The sequence below is a fragment of the Echinops telfairi genome, unplaced genomic scaffold (genome assembly GCF_000313985.2).
Source record: "Echinops telfairi isolate 266 unplaced genomic scaffold, ASM31398v2 ScPeMD7_44;HRSCAF=162, whole genome shotgun sequence".
NCBI lineage: Eukaryota > Metazoa > Chordata > Mammalia > Afrosoricida > Tenrecidae > Echinops > Echinops telfairi.
This window is the reverse complement of record NW_022103942.1, coordinates 11,950,996-11,966,185: the sequence shown is the minus strand read 5'-3', so window position 1 is coordinate 11,966,185 and position 15,190 is coordinate 11,950,996. Positions and strand designations below refer to the sequence as shown.

The following is a 15,190-nucleotide window of genomic DNA, read 5'->3' as shown; positions in this document are numbered from 1 at the left end:
CTATGGCATGATTGACAGGCTAGACTCCACCCCTTCACTCTTAATCCTGTCAAACTGACAAATGATTATATAACTACCACACAATTATGTGGATGGTATTGGCTTTATAGCAAACGCACACATTTTGTAGGCCTGGGAGGGTTGTTGTAGTTTTGTTTGTCTATTGATTCATAAGTATAAAATCATTTTTCAAGAGGATTTGGGAAAAGAAAATGGAAACAAGCATGCACTATGTTTGATGTGAAAAGTAAAGAGGAAGAAGAAGAACATTTCTGGCTCTTTAAACTGTGCCACCTCTTCAGCAAGTTGCAGGCCAAGCAAGGTTCATTGGTCCAGAACTGCTAGCGGTAACAGAAAGGAGAACATTCTCTGCTTGCTTCTTTACTATGTTGGTAGTCATGATGCTGAGTGATTCACTCATGTTGTCTGGACAGAGATTTGGCTATGTGTGTTTGCTATTTAGCCAATACAATCCAAACACATTGATTTAATATTGATGTATCATACTTTTCTTCAAACCCTGATGAAAGCACTTTGCTCCCTCACTTAGTTTTCCCCAAACAAAAACAAATAGACAAACAAAAACTACAACCATCCTCCCCCAGACCTACAAACTGTGTAGCCATATCTGGACTTGTGCCTTTCAAGCAGTGTTGTGAAATGATTGCTCAAAAAGACGAGTTCTCACTGTGAGGCTGCAGGCAGACGTGGTCTTGAATTACTAATGAGAAAATGTCGCAGTCCTTTTTCAAGCGAAATCTGCCTTGTGTGCAGAATAAGGATCAGCACACGTTCTCTTTACAGTTTTGTAGAGAAAAGCAATTGAGGGTCAAGGGAGATGAGCAATCAATGTCGAGGCTTTCTAAAATAAATCTCTCAGGTCTTAGAAGGCTCTAAAATCTAGTGGCTAACAATAGTGGCTAACATGCTTGGGATACTGACCAAATATCAGGTAGTTTTGTGAATTCTCAAAGATCTCAACTTCTATTTATAGTTACAACTATCAGATAAATGCTACACTGGGGTTCAAGCCTAGGTAATCTAATTGCAGAACTCCAGATCTAAAGCCCTGTGCATACTGCTAGGAACATACATTTGGGTTCTGAATTAAAATAATTCACTCAACCTCACTGCTACTGAGTCGATCCTGACTCATAGAGACTCTATAGGACAAGGTGGAACTGCCCCAGTAGGTTTCCAAGACTGTTACTCTGGGGGAGTAGAAAGCCCCACTTTCTCACATGAGGTGTGTTGGTGTTTTTCAGCTGCCGAAATTGCAGTTAGCAGTCCAATGCATAACCACTGGGCAACCAGAAATCCTTGGATTAAAATAAAGCCTCTATGTATTATCAGGCTTGTGACCCCAGACAGCTATCTTTATTGCGTCTTCATTTTCTTATCTTTAAAATAGGGTTCTAAACAATAAAATTGTGATGAGGTTTATTTCGTATGTACCATTAAAGAGAGTTTGGTGTGCATGGGTTTGGATTTATGGCAGGCCTAGCCCCATGGGCCTCCATCATGTCCCATGCCAGAGCAAACCGTAGCCCCAAACCATTGCCTTGCCTCCTAGCCCATAGGCTTCCAGCACTGAAGTGGGTTGCACAGTGTAAAAAATTAAAACAAATAAAGAGAGTTTGGTAACAATTACTATAAGCAACTGAATACAGCTAATACATTATTAAATAAAGCCTATGCTGAGCAAGGTAATGCGGTTATGTTGGCAGACAATGACTAAGTCACAAAGGACCTTATCTACTTTATTCCCAAAGTAGAGTGTTATGAACATATTTTCCTTTTTACAAGACAATTATATCAGTGGAGAAAATGGAGACTGAACTTTGAGTCAGAGGAAATCAGTTGTGATTCTACTGTAATAGATCCAGTGAGAAAAGAGAATCTGATGAAAGGTAACAACAGTGAAACCGGTGAGAGAAGAGAGATCAAATATGTTAACAAGGTAGTGTTGAAAAGTCCTGATGATTTGATTGCTTGTGTGTGTTGTAGTATACAAGATGAGATGACAGATTCCTGGCTTGGACAGGTAGGAGAAAATTTGTTTCCTTTACTGAAATAAGAAACACAGAAAGAAGACTAGATTTATAAAGGAATAGTTTTTCCTGGGCAAAAGTTGAAAAGTCAGATTTTGAACATGTTGAAATGGAGGTACTGGTGATATATAAAGAAGACGTAGCTAGTAGAAAGTTGAAAATACAGATTTAAAAGTTTTTAACAGTTTTACTGGCATATAATTCACATATCATACAATTCAATAAATTAAAATATTAAATAGAATTGTGCAATCATAGCCACACACATTTCAGAACATTTTCTTCATTCTTGTATTTGTTTTTATTACCTCTCCATTTCACCCCAACATCCCCTGAAATACCCTAAGAAACTATTAATATGGTCTTATTCTTTATAGATTTACCTACCCTGCATTTCACATAAAGAAAATAAATCCCTGAGTTCCTACAAACCCACTTTCAATAACAAAATAAAACTTAGAAAAACCTTGATTAAAAGAAAGCTGAAAATAATAAAAACTAGAACAAATTTAAAATGCATCAAAATAGTAAACGAATTACATTTTAAACTACATCTGCATTAATCCACTTTCCAATGCACTTTGTCTGAGGGTGGGACTACTTATATCTTGGTCAATGAACCCAATTAATTCACTGGAGGGAGTCTTCATCCGCATGGGTCCCTGCTATTGGATTTGGGGATTTCATTGTTATCCATAGCCTGCTACAGAGTACTCAGGACTTAGACTGTAGTACAGTTCCCTCCTCTGGTCTTGGATTTTATTATTTAAAATATCTGAGTCACATGAGCTGCTTCTTTTATGTGGACTTAGCTGTCACCTTATTTAGATGGCTTCTTGTTTTAAGATAGGCCTTTAAAACCCTAGAAACTGTTGTTATTTTTATTTTTTTTTGATAGCCAGGCACCATCTAATTTCTACTGCATAATTTTCTATGCACTCATATATTCAGTGAGCTCTTAATAAGGGTAAATATCAAGTAGGGTCATGTAATAAGAATTAATTGTTCTTGGGTTAGAGCTATGATCAAGGGCAGGCTCAATTTTAAAAAAAACTCAATTGATGTATCTATGATTTATATATGTCTATGTTCCACTTTAGAGTTATCATAATAAATTTATTAGGGAACATCATAAATCATTCCCATGGGGCATATGACAATTTGATTGATAATATCATTAATTTAGCCAATGACATAGATTTTAAAACACTGTTGAATAAAGAAAGTATGCATCAATAGAACAGCTTTTTAGACTAGAATGTATGGATTGTTGACTTGTACAGATTTAAAACTTAAGTGACTGGACACTTTTTACCCAGAATGAGGGTTGGCGATAGGGCAAAGCATTCAACAAGTCTCATTCACAAAGGCAGAACTATGCCTGCTTGACAAACACATGCTATAAAAAAGCAAGAGAAATATGGAAATATCAACTATATGGAAGTCTTAAGTTGCTTTTTATTGGGCACCCACAAAGCAAGAGATTTGAACCAAAGTCCAATGTCTTCTAAACCCATAACCTTGAAATAATTATTTACTGATTATTCCCACACTGATGTCTTAAATCTAAGGGTCTATTTCAGTTCCTTTAATCTGCTACAGTAGTGTGCAAGGTAAAGTCCAGTTTATGTAGTTGGCTTTCCAAATTAGATCATTCCAGTGTGGCCTATGAAGAATGTTGTTCAACTCAAAAGGCCAGAATCTAGAATCCTTGTTTTTAGAATGTGGTATGAATCACCAAGGGATGGCTAGAAACTCAGTAGAAAGGGCCTGATTAGGAACATAATACTGGGCTTATTCTCCCATTTGCGTTGGGGAGATGGGGGTGTCTATATACTAAGCATGTTTTCTCAAGAGCTGGTTGCTCCAACTGGTTTCTCCACCAATAGAAGTGAAATCACATTTCCTGAGGCAGACATATGCCCCCTTCTAACCTTTGCACTTGAATTTCTATTAAGGCTTACTGAGTAACATTTTAGGACTATATTGGTTTGGGGTGACTGTGGAATAGTGCTTTATAGTAGGAACTAATTGGTTTTCTCCCTCTTCCCCAAACAGGAGAAATTGTTCCTAGCTTAGGTGAGATCTCTTCTGTCCAAGTGGTTTTTAAGAGTTATAAATAAGGAGGTGATATATGGATCATGAACTCTGGTAGGCACAATACCTTGTTACTAGGGAGAATGGATTAGAAGATGAAAAGACCAGAGAACAGGTGCCTGCCATTTACTTGGTATTTTTTCCCTTATAGTAGAGGTCTTATACAATATTAGTCATTTTGTGATTGACTAATTTTGCTTAGCATGATGGTTTCCAGGTCCACCCACGTCATAAGGTGCTTCATGATTTCATCACTGTTTTCTAGTGATACATAGGATTCCAGAGTATGTACCAATTTCTTTATCCATTTGTCTACTGATAGGCATGTGTGTTGTTTCCAGCTTCTTGCTGTTGTAAATTGTGCTGCAAATAATATAGGAAAGTAAACATTTGTTTGTGTTGTTTCTCTTACTTTTGGGGGTTATATACCCAGCAGAGATATTGCTGGGTCATATGAGATTTCTATTCCCAGTTGCTTTATGTAGCACCATATCACTTTCCACAATGCTTATAAATGTTTACAAGTCCACAAGCAGTGTGTAACAGTTCCAATCTCTCCACGCCCTCACCAGTAATTGTTGTTTTCTGTTTTTTGTTTTTTTTTTGTTTGTAATTCAGCTATCATTGTAGGTGAAAAATGATATCTCATTTGTGGTAGTTACATAATCTGGTGTCAATGTGGGACTTGGGAGGATTAAGAGTGAAGGGATAGGGTCTAGTCTGTCAATTGCATCATAGCCAATGAGGCCTCTGTGCGGGCATGGTCTTCTCCTGAGAATTCTGGGAATTCCTGTATTTTCCTGTTGCCCACATTTTAATTGGATTTTATTCATTCATTGTTGAGATATTACATAATTCTGTAAATTTTAGTAATTTTCCCTTTTCTGTTGTGTTGTTGATAAAGGGTTTTTTCCTAGTCCATGAGCTTTCTTTTTGGTATTATTTGACTGAATTATTTTGATGAACACAAATTCTTATTTTTACTATAGCCTAATTATCTATTTTGTCTTCTGCTCTTTGTACTTCCTTTATTGTATTTCGCAGAATGTGTATGCCCTGAAATAGAGCCATTACTTTTGTCCTAATTTGCTCATGTATGATTCTTATAGCTCTGAATTTACATTTAGGTCTCTAATCCATCTTGAGTTTGTTTTTGTGAATGGAGTGAAGGTTAGGTCCTCTTTCATTCTTTTGAAGATGTAGATCCAATTTGGACCACAATATTTTTAAAAATTTTATTTCATTTTTAACAATTTTATTTATGTATAATTTACGTATTGTTCAATTCAATAGTTCAATCACACCAAGAAGTATTGGATGATCATAACTACAATCAGTTTTTGAATATTTTATCCCTTTTTTTACTCATTGCCATTAGTTCTCCATTTCCCCCAACCTCCCTGCCATACCTCCAAGCTACCATTAATCCAGTTAGTCTCAACAAATTTACCTATCCTGAATTTCATATACAGGAAAACAATAAAAAACCAACTAATCGCAATAACAGAGTAAAACATAAAAACCTCAAGCAAAAAGAAAGTAAAAAATATTAAAAATTAGAAAAATTAGAAAATGAGTTGCAAGGGAGACCAAATGATCAGGTGCTAAATTTTTTAAAGAGCTCATACACCTGTATTATTATTATTATTATTATTATTATTATTATTATTATTAATCATTTCCTGAAAATCCATTGGCTGTAGATAGATGCATTTGTTTCTATTCCATTGATCTATGTATCTGTCATTGCACCAGTACCAGATTGTATGCTATACCCATGGCTGGAGGTGCAGGGCAGGTGAGACATATGAGAAGAGGAAGAAAAAGGGGAAAGGACAATAAATAAAGTAAAAATACAAAAGTCCACAAAAATGAATGAATAAAAAATAAAACTACAGTTTCTGTGGGTATTCCTGAGCCCTTAGTACTGATAGTGTTTGCAAGTAGCAACGACATTGGGGGTGGGGTGGGGGTGGGGAGAAGGAGAACGGAAATCAGAGATGGAAGAAAAAAGAAGAAATTAACAGGAGAAATGTGTCCCTTTGAGGGATTACCCACGTCAGGTAGTCATGCTTTCTGCACCAAGATTTCTCATATGGTCTACTATCTACACAGGGCTCCTAGAGACTAGAGACTTAAGAGATTTGAATGGGTTGGTTTGAGCAGCTACAGGGAAGAATCAATTTGGGCTGAGGAGAGGGAATGGGCAAAAGAGGCCCGGACTGTAGCCAATGATGAAGGGGAGTAAGTAACAGACAGTAGGTATTGTTGAGCTCCATTTTAAGAAACTTTTTTTTACTTACCTTTTAAGTTATTTTTCTGTCTTTCAGGGCACAAAGGCCATCCCTCTTGGTGGGATTTCTCTGGAAGTTGTTGAGAAGATCTTATTGTGCTTGCTTCCTGGTGGCCATATTCCATTAATGCCCTGAAATATAGATTTTTGGTCTGGAAAAAAAGGATGACCTATAGAAATATATGATATTTATTAGTATGCAAATTGTAATATTGCGTGTAATTGATATCAAACTATGGACCATATTTGATGAATGACTTTAAGGCTAATTCCTGGCACACACTAGTATGTAAGAGGTAGACAGGGAGAGATGTGATAGTTATGGTTGTGTGTTAACTTAGGCTATGATTCCCAATGTGTGAAGTTATGATGTAGTATCATCCATGACAAAAGCTGATATATTATAATCAACTTTACGAAAAGATTTTCTTCGAGAAGTCAATCAGATAAAGGGGGATTTCTTCAGGGGCAGGGGTGGTGGACTTCTCCCAGTGTGTGGATATTCTGGAAAGGATCTTGTCTCTTTGTTTGCTCTGATCTTATATCCAGCTCTTATCATCTGATTACCAACTCTTGGTAGCAGCAGCCTGCCATATTGTCCACCAATCTTAGAATTCTCTGGCCTCTGCAGCCTGTGAACTAGCAGCCTACTGTCTGACTTGTTGATCTTGGAGTTGTTCTCCCCTGCTTCTCCCTGATTTGGGTGAAACTGCTAGTCAGAGTTTTGGCCATGGGCTTTGAACTGCTAGTCTCTGCACATATGAGCCATTTCCTTGTTTTATTTATATGTCACATATCCGTGTGTGCCACGATTTTGTCTTAATCCAGCTTGTCAAATATGCACATTCCATAATGTAATTCGTTAGAAGTTGGGCTGTTAACTGAAAAGTCTGCAGTTGGAAGCCACTAGCTGCTCCTCGGGAAAAAGATGATTCTTGTAAAACTACAAGGGTATTTTTATTCTGTCCCCTAGTGTCTTTGTAAGTCAGAATCTATGACAGTGAACTGAAATGTCTTAATCAAAAGATTAGTGGTTCGAAACCACTAGCTGCTCCAGGAGAGAAAGATGGGGCTATCTTCTTCTGTAAAGAAATACGGTCCCATAAACACATAGGGGCAGGGTCACTATGAGTTGGCATTGAGTGAATGGTAGTGAGTGAATCTGGGATCTCTAGAGACACAGAATCAGAAAACCGGTGGTAAAAAAAAATGGAACAATAATCAGGGAGTTCAGAATAGAAATATTTAAAGTTAATGATACATAAAACCCTGGTAAGAATTTTATGGTGGTCAGACACATATAGAGTATCAACGTGTTAAAGAGAAATCAAACAATTTAAGATAAAAAAAACAAAAAAATTATTGGATCTGGACAAAAAAGAGGATTGCTGTGCTGTGTCTGCCATTAAAAGACAAAACAAGCAAACAAAAACATAATGGGGATGGATTTAAGGATAATAAATTTATTTTCTAAGAGTTCTGGAGGCTGCATGTCCGAATTCAGGGCTTTACCAGTCATTTCTGGTGGAAGATTCTTTCTTATCGTTTTCATTTTCTGTAGCCCTAGCTGTGTAGTTGTTACACGTTGCAGTGTGATATGCATGGTCAGCAGTTCAAAACCACCAGCTGCTCTTAGAAAAAAGACTGTGCTTTCTAATCCCATAAAGACTTACAATCTCTGAAACTCATAGGAGGTTGGCTATGAGTCAGCATGGACTCCATGGCTGTGAGTTTGGTAGCGCTGGCACTTCTCAGCATGCCTTAAAATGTGGATGTATCCTCATATGTTGGATTTCTTCTCTGTGAACTTCTCAGTCTTTAGTTCTTCTTTAAAAGACATAATTTACAAGGGATTAAGTTTCAATATACAGTGTGACATTACTAGCATATAAAAGAGAAACCCTATTACAAAAAGTCACTTTGATACTATAGAGCTTAGGACGTCAATATATATTTTGAGGAGACCTAATTCCATCCATAGTTAGGTAGTTTATGGTACCAACCTGGCTGATAAACACATGTGGGGTTAATTGAAGGGCAGAGAGACAAATGGCTCCGTGAGCCTCACCTTTCTAGTTCTCAGGACTCTTGCTTTCTGATGGTCGGATCAGGGTGCAGCTGCCATAGCCAGTTCCCTGCTTCAGCTGGCAACGCTCACTTCCTGCAAGAAATCCCTGAGTAAAAGTCACATGGACCTACCCCGATGCAGCCCTGGGTGTTGGAGCACTTGTGTGGAGACTCCTGCCAGCGCTGAGATGCTTACACATTCACTGACTCTGCTTTCCTCCTACATTCGGCCTCATTGCGTGTGTTTTGTGAGATGGAGGAGGACTTTGTGGATTGGTGGGCTAACGTTGGACTTGTGGGCTTGGGCAGCACTGGGTTGGGATGTTTCTTGATGTGCACTTACCCTTTATATAAAAGTAACTCTTATACATATGAGTTTCTGTGGATTTGTTTCTCTAAAGTACCCAGATTAAATACATAACATACTGGATAAATTTTATAGACCTTTCCAGAACTACTCTCCACTCTACTCTGATCTGAAGTATGACTTAATTATTGAGCTTCCATTTAGGGTCAGTAATAGGGGACCTTTGTAGGAGATCTTAAGGAAGGATAGTGAGATCTGGTTAATTTTTCTTCTTTTTGTCTCAATATGGTCAGTAGAGCTAGATTTTTTTTTCTTGTAACAGTAGGTCAATATTTGCCTCTACTGTCCCTCTCCAGATAGCTTTTACTACTTTCCGATTCCAGTAATTGCTTTCTTCTCTTGCTATTTCAAGCTTAAGGATAACAAAAGGATGCTGCTGTTACTAGCCCTGTGTTTCTGTAGTTGTTCATATATACTCTACCCACAATTTAATAAATAATCTATTTATTAATCTATCTTCACAATACCAAATTTTGGGGTACCAGCTCTTCCCTGCTAGGACCTGGCCTGACACATTGGAACTGTTTGGATGGGTTGGTGCGAACAGTAGCAGACTACGTGCAAATGTAAAGGAAATTGAAATAGGAAGTATTTTTTAACACTCATTTAAGGTTAACAGTTCAAGAAAATGGAGAGAAGGGCTACAAGCTGAAAGGGGAATGGAGGAGCCAACGATTTAATTTTTCTTAAGTGTTAGTAAAATGTTTGTGGTTCTATTATATAAGAAGGCATTGAAAGGGCTGAAATCAGTATCTGGGCAGTGAGACCACTGCTTTCTCCTTCACTTCTTTGTGTTATTAGAGCAATTTGTCAGTAGATTCAAAAGAAATAAAAGCCAACCTTTTGCATTAGTTAACTGTCTGCGGCATGCGCTGGTACAGGGCAAACTTCTCTGGTCAGATGCAATCAGTCTAGCATCATGCACTATGCCTTGGTGGCAGCTGAGTACTCTGCCTCTCTACTTGACTTGGCCTAGGTTGTATATGACATTTGGTGCATCTGGAGGGGTGTGAATAATATAGGAAGAGGAGGGAGTAGGAAACAGTGTGAGTGCTTGGCTTAAATGAGGTTACCTGAATTTGTGCAGAGCAAGCCTGAACATGTTGCTGGTATAAATCCAAGTATCATTGATGCTCTTTAGTAGGGACATGTGGTCTTCATGGGCCCAAACCATACTGAGGATGCAGCTATCCAGTGTTGGCTGATGGTCTTACAAAGTGATGCCATTCTGGAACGAAAAGCTAGAATTTCTGGAACAAAAGCTAGAAAACTTCCCGACAATGTCAGCTTGCCCCTGTAACTGCTGTCCTTTTCATGCAAGACATGATGCATCGATATAAATTATACCCAGTTGTGTTCTATCATTATAAAATAATTGGTAGCAATGCTGAATGAAGTTGGATCCTTTCTGTTCCCAAATTGGCTTGTTTCCATTCTTGAGTGACCCTGAACCCACTGAGACCCAAGAGGCTGGCATGATGGCTATAGCAGAGGCAGGAACCCAGCGCAGTCAGCACAGATAATATATTTTTTCAAATTGTCTTGATTTTCTGAGAGCTCAACTGCGGTTGGAATCCATAAATATGTAGTAGTACCAATGCACATATTTATGGGGAAATGGCAAATCTTGGTGACCAATGTAGAAGTAATGGAATTAGTAGGCTCCGTTGATCCAGGATTTGGATTCTGCAGATTAAGATCAATATGGAGAAAGGAATAGATGATACTAACAAGAGAGTAGTTGAAGAGATATCTTATAGTGAATAGGAAGGAAAGTTAATTTAGGAGAGGTTTGATGGTTTTAGGAAAAAAGGAAAGGCTCATCAAACTTGAGATATAGGTAAGCTCAAAGAATAAGCATGATGGGGATAAAGGAATACAATCACTAAACAGTATTTTGCACATTGGTTTTCAGTGAGGCCGCTGGAATCATTTATAACTATACAAACTATTAACATAGTTCCATGAGTGGATAATTAAATGTACTTGTTCTACAAATAGAATGACTATTAGTATCTTACTGCAAAAATTATGTTTTAGAAAGATTAATACAAGGCTGTTTCCAAAGAGGTGAAGATGAAGATGTTCCAAGTGTCTGACTTTTCCATAAATGCTATACCACTTCATTACCCTGATATCAATCACCAATTCCCCCCTTATGTCTTAAGGTACCAAAATTCACTCCAATATCTCACAAAATTCACAGTTTGTTAAGGCAACTGTTCATATGGTTTTTGGTGCTGGTAAGTCCCAAATCTGAAGTTCAGATGTCTGTTTAAAGGGCCCTCCTCATCCACAAAGTCCCAGAAGCTGCATAAATCTGGTCAGGTAATGGGCCACAGCTCATGTGTCAAAAAACAGAGGTCAAGCAAAGACAAGTCGGAACAAGAGAGCAAATTTTACCAGAGTTTCCCAGCACAGGTACAGACACAAAATTTCTGAAAATGAAAGCACGTCTGGCTTTAGCCTGGGCAAAAATCATGCTGGGATTCATGCCAAGATGACTGGGCCTGTACTCTTTCTTGGGGAATAACTGGCATTTGATTGCTGTTCACTACCAATGACTCAGTACTACTGTTCCGTGCAGGTTCTGCCAGGAAGGGATGGTCACTAATATGGTACCTGGCCCATGTCCAGGACTTTCATGGTGGTGAGATTTTTGCCTTCTGGTGTATAGAAAATCTGCAGATTACACCCCCAAGAAAAGTAAGAGTAATGGCTTGAGTCACACACTATAGCAAAGTGGGGACTCAATTTATATTCGGTGCCATTGAGTCAATGCCATCTCATAGTGATAACACACGGTGGAACTGTCCCATGAGTTTTCTAGACTGTAACTCTTAACGGGAGTAGAACATCCCTTCTCACACTTGGGGAGCAACTAGTGGTTTTGAATGACTGATCTTTCACATTGTAGCACAACATGTAATCATTATGCCACCACCTTAATCCCGTCTCGGAAAAACAAATAATCCACACCAAAATTGGACTATAACCATAGTCTAGGAATTACAATACAACAATAAATGGAGGCCTCTGGATAGAAAGACTCTTCAAAGTAATTAACCAAACAGAGTTACTTATTTCTTTCTTTGTTTCTTTACATTGTTTTCAGATTGCTATTTAAAATTTACATATTTTACTAATTTTTGATTTGATAAAACGTTTTATTGATGTTATTAATTGAGATGTTTTCCCCTCAAATCCTGAGGTTTTTTAAAAAGTTAGATATATGTTAAGGAGGCCTATAGTGCTGTCAAACAACGGTTGATTGTTATCTGCAAAGTCGTTGGCTGAAACTCACCAGCTGCTCCATGGAAAAATGGAGATGGATAAGTCTATCTGCTACTGTAAAGATCTACAACATCAGAATCCCATGTAGAGTCACTGAGAATCAGAATCTACTTGATGGGTTTTTGATTGGGCTAGACTAGGGTTAGAGGAAGGTTAATAAAATATTTCAAGTGCCACCTTGAATAGTTTTATTTGCAAATGATATTACTAACAGATTTTCCTTTATGTGTTAAATTTGAGCATATTGTAATTTTACTTAATACTAGGTGGATTTCTTTTTAATTTTTTTGGTGATGCACTGCTCACAAGTTGAGCTGCAATCCACACAGTTCACAATTCGAAACCATAAGCAGCTCTGCAGGAGAGAGACTGGGCTTTCTACTCTCGTAAACAGTTACAGTCTTGGAAACCCACATGGGGTCTCTATGAGTTAACATTGATTCAATGGCAGTGAGAAAAATATTACTAATCATTTTTATTTTTCATAATTATTAGAATAATTAGTAGCATAAAATAATGTATCAAGTTCTAATTGATATACTCAAATACATAATAGAATAGATATAAAATGCTTGTCATGTAGTTTAATTCTTAACAAGAGTTTAAAGGCAGAATCTTACTTTGGGGGAGCAGATGTACATTTATTCTGCACCCTATATCGTTTTCTTCCATATGTAGAAAGCTCCATTAGTGAACAATCTAAATAGTACATTTGGGAGAAAAGAACTTGTCTGTAGTCAGAGAATACTCTTTGACAAAAAAGTCATATAGCGCCACATGTCCTAGAGGTCTCATAGATTCCCATTGAATTAGAAATTAAAATTCTGAATGCTAAGTTTGAACACTGAATTGTGTTCATAAGGAACCTGGGCATGGACCAAGACACAGTTGTGGAAACACAATAAGTTGATCCTGCATGGCTTAAAATCAGGAAAGGTGTGTTTCAGGGTTGTGTCCTCTCACCATACTTATTTAGTCGAGATGCTGAGCAAACAATCAGAGAAGCTTGCTACATGAAGAATAATATGGCATAAGAATTGAAGAAAGACTTATGAACAACTGGTGATATGCAGATGACACAACCTTGCTTGCTGAAAGTGGGGAAGACTTAAAGCATTTGCTGACAAAAATCATGGATTGGAGTCTTCAGGATAGATTATAACTTAATGTAAAGAAACCAAAATAAATGCACTGGGCCAGTCAAGAATATGAAAAAGTGAAACTGTTGAAGTTGTCAAGGATTCATTTTCCTTGGATCCATGTGCTCATGGAAGCAGCAAATAAGAGATCAAAGGACGACTTGCATTAGGTAAATCTTTTGCAGGAGACCACGTTAAAGTGTTCAAAAGCAATAATATCACTTTAAAGACTAAGATTTCTGTGTTAGTCTGGGTTGACTAGAGAAACAAATTCAGGGATGTTCATATGTGTGTAAGAGGGGGCTTTATATCAAAGTGTAATTGTATATTAAAACATTCCAGCCTAGTCCAGATCAGGTCCATAAGCCCAATATGTGTGATACCAGTCTATAAATTGTGTGATACCAGTGTGATATCAGTCTATAAATTCCTCCTCAGACTCACGCAAGACATGCAATGGGGCTGAATGCAGGATGATCTCAGACCAGTAGGTGGAAAGTCTTGTGGACCCAGTGGTGGTGCAAGCATCTCAGTGTTGGCATGGGTCTCCACGTGGCTCCTGTAGCTCCAAGGCTTTGTCTGCCATCAGCATAACTCCATGTGACTGATCAACAGAACTGTGAAGCTAAGAGAGAGTATGCATCCCACTTCCAGGGAGGAAGACAGGAGTTCCCAGATTTCTCCAGAGAAGGCCATGCCCACAAAGAGGCATAATTGCATATGACCTGATTGACAGGCTAGACTCCACCCCTGAACTCAAGTTGACTGGAGTTTATGTAAGCTGCCAGTTTCCCTGACCCAAGTCTGTTTTTCAATCACTTCATAAGCATGTGAAAGTTTGGCATTGAAGAAGGAACACCAAAAAAGACATTTTAATTACATTGCTGGAAAAGAATCTTGAGAGAACCATGGACTGCCAAATAAGAAACAAATCTGCATTGGAAAAAGGATAAACAGAATTCTCCTTAGAGGCAAAGATGGTGAGACTTCTCATGTGCTTTGGACAGGTTATCAGGAGAGACCAGTCTTTGGAGAAATACATCAAGTCTGGTAAAGTGGAAAGACAACAATAAAGGATAACATCCATGATTAGATGGACTGACAGGGTGGCTGAAATAGTGGGTTCAAACATAAGAACAATTGTGAGGGTGACTCAAGATCAGGTTATGACTCATTATGTTCCACAGTGGGTCACCATAAGTCAGAATCCACTGGTCAGCACTTAACAAAGCAATAAGTTTGTGGAAGGCTAAGGTTTACAATGGAAGGACTAAGTTTAACTTGAATTGCCACATAAATTCAGCCTCTGTTAAATTGTCTCTGGTCATCTATCACTGACTTGTTCACAGGCAGAGAGAGTGCATTAGAAAATGGTTTAGAAAGTAAATATCTCAACACAATAAAGGCCACATATGAAAAACCACTATCTCACTCAATTGAGAAATCTGAAAGCATTACCCTTTGTACCATACAAGGATACACTCATCACCACTTATTCAACACTATGTTGCAAGTTTTAGTCAGAACTCTTAGACAAAAAGGGAAATCAAAGGAGTCTAGAGTGGTAAAGAATAAGTTAAGCATTTACTATTTACAGATGATAGGATTTCATATGGAGAAAATCCCAAATACTGAACTAAATCACTGTTGGAGACAATTGAAAGATTCAGCAATGTGGCAGGATACAAGATTAACATTTTAAAAAATCTATTGGATTCATGTATACTAATGAAGAGGATTTTAAAAAGAAATTAAGGAAATAATACAATTAATAACGGCCATAAAACAGATGAAATACTTAGGAATAAACCTAACTAAAATTTAAACAAAACACTTGTACAAAAAAGCTACAGAACCCCATTGTAAGGAACCAAAAGCTACT

The 15,190-nt window shown here is 37.8% G+C and overlaps 1 non-coding gene and 1 pseudogene across 1 annotated transcript; one reads left to right on the top strand and one right to left on the bottom strand.

Annotated features, from left to right (window-relative positions):
• The first annotated feature begins 1,475 nt into the window (after nt 1-1,475).
• Nucleotides 1,476-1,610, top strand: LOC115869775. Its single transcript, XR_004046363.1, has one exon. It is a non-coding gene; the product is annotated as a small nucleolar RNA SNORA42/SNORA80 family (small nucleolar RNA).
• Nucleotides 1,611-9,944: 8,334 nt separating this feature from the next.
• LOC115869752 lies at nt 9,945-10,352 on the bottom strand (annotated as a pseudogene).
• Nucleotides 10,353-15,190: the final 4,838 nt, after the last annotated feature.